This window comes from Bison bison, unplaced genomic scaffold (assembly GCF_000754665.1).
Source record: "Bison bison bison isolate TAMUID 2011002044 unplaced genomic scaffold, Bison_UMD1.0 scf7180017864464, whole genome shotgun sequence".
Lineage (NCBI taxonomy): Eukaryota > Metazoa > Chordata > Mammalia > Artiodactyla > Bovidae > Bison > Bison bison.
Genome location: NW_011495025.1, coordinates 8217408 through 8220020, shown reverse-complemented (window position 1 = coordinate 8220020; position 2613 = coordinate 8217408).

Genomic DNA, 2613 nt, shown 5'->3' with positions numbered 1-2613 from the left:
CTGATGCTGGGAGGGATTGGGGGCAAGAGGAGAAAGGGACGACAGAGGATGAGATGGCTGGATGGCATCACTGACTCGATGGACGTGAGTCTCAGCGAACTCCGGGCGTTGGTGATGGACAGGGAGGCCTGGCGTGCTGCAGTTCATGGGGTCACAAAGAGTTGGACACGACTGAGCGACTGATCTGATCTGATCTGATTCACATATTTTGTGGAGTCCCCAGGTGGCGCTAGTGGTAAAGAATCTTCCTGCCAAGGCAAGAGATATAAGGGATGTGGTTTCAACCCCTGGATTGGGAAGATACCCTGGAGGAGGAAAGAGAAAGTCACTCCATTTCTTGCCTGGAGAATCCCATGGACAGAGGAACCTGGCAGGCTTCACAGTCTATAGGTTTGAAAAGAGTCAGACACAACTGAAGTGACTTAGTATGCATTCATGCATATATTTTTTGAATTATGTTTATACTACCATAGTATTATACAAATTTATATAATATAAATACAATAAAACCTACAATTATATAATAATATATATGCAATAAAACCTAAGGGCTCCCCAAGTGTCTCGGTGGTAAAAAATATGCCTGTCAATGCAGGAGATGCTAATTTGTTCCTGGGTGGAGAAGATCCCCTGGAGGAGGAAATGGCAACCTACTCCGCTATTCTTGTCTGAAAAATCCAAGGGGTAGAGGAACCTGGCAGGCTATAGTCCATGGGGTTGCAAAGAATCAGACATGACTGAGCACACACACATAACAATAAAACCTAAAGGAAAACAATAAGATGAAAGAAGAACTAGAAGTGAAAGAAAAGATTAGAGGAAACTTTGTGATTGACTGGATATAGGGATTTATGAATCTAGATGTGTCACAGGCATTTCTGAGGCTTTTAGCTTGGGAGACTGTGTGATTTGTGATTCCCTCAAAGATTACATGTAATTCACAATGAATAGACAGAATGAAGGAGTATGGTGGATTGAATCATTATTCTCTAATTCCTTACCATCATTCTGCATGTATCCAAACCCTTTGCCAGGTGACTTTGTAATACCTCCCACTGGAGATGGAATATCTTCCCTTGCCTCACTAATGGTTGGCTTGACCAGAGGATTGCTTTGGCCTATGAAATTTGGATGGAAGTGTAAATTTTCCTGCTGCAGGCTGAGGCTTTAATAAGAATAACAATTTTGCTCAGACTTATGTGTCCCAGGGATGCACTGGGAGAAGTATACACTCCAGATAACTTTGGGTCCAAGCAGAGTGGACACAACTGAAGCTACTTAGCAGCAGCAGCAGAATGACAAAGCTCATGGAAAATATCTATATCCAATCCAGACCCTGAGGTAATCCCAACCAAACTTGGCCAAGCCTCAGCCTGACGCAAGCTTCCCCACCTAAAAACAAGCTTCCCAACCTAACCTGTAATAGATCTACAAGAAAGAAAAATAAATTCTTGCTGTTGAATGTCTTCTTGAAAGTTTTTTACTCAGCATTATTATGGTATATGCTAAGTCACTTCAAATATGTCCCACTCTTTGCGACCCCATGGACTATAGCCCTCCAGACTCTTCTTTCCATGGAATTCTCTAGGCAAGAATACTGGAGTGGGTTGCCATCCTCTCCTCTAGGGGATAGTTCCCTAATACAAATGGACATAGCCAACATTTAAATATTAATATCTAGTTCCAATGTATTTCCAATGCCCAACTAGCTCCTTACCCTTGGATACTCTGAGTTTCCACATTATTACTTTAATTAGTTCTTTTTTTCTTTTGTTTTCTTAAGCAGAGTAGTTTCTGTTATTTGTCACCCACTAAATTTTATCAGGCTTACAATTCTTCTAAGATACTTTAATAATTATCTTTCCAACTGTAATGATAGAATAATGAGGTTACATGTTGGACCAGAAATTATTATGTATAGGAAAGAACAATTTCATGAAGATTTAGTCAATGAATCAATGAATGACAGAGTGGATTCCACAGCTACAGATTTTACATTCCCTTATGCCAACTAAGCATCTTGAAGTCATGTTTCACGATGAATAACATAAGCATTGAATTAAAGAGCATGGGTAGTACAAATACTCAAGATGTGTTTAAATAAAAGAATACTGTGAGAAGACTGGAGAAGGGAATGGCAACCCACTCCAATATTCTTGCCTGGAGAATTCCATGGACAGAGGAGCCTGGTGGGCTGCAGTCCATGGGGTCACAAAGAGCTGGACACAACTGAGCGACTAACACACACACACACAGAGTGAGAAGAAATATGAGTAAAAAGAGAACAGGAAATAATGGTGTTGTTAAAGCAAAATAAGATAATTCTATGAAAGAGGAAGTGGTAAACAGTATCAAAGCCCATGCTGCTAAGTCGCTTCAGTCGTGTCCGACTCTGTGCAACCCCATAGATGGCAACCCAACAGGCTCCCCTGTCCCTGGGATTCTCCAGGCAAGAGCACTGGAGTGGGTTGCCATTTCCTTCTCCAATGCATGAAAGTGAAAAGTGAAAGTGAAGTCGCTCAGTTGTGTCCAACTTTTAGCGACCCCATGGACTGCAGCCTACCAGGCTCCCCCATCCATGGGATTTTCCAGGCAAGAGTACTGGAGTGGGGT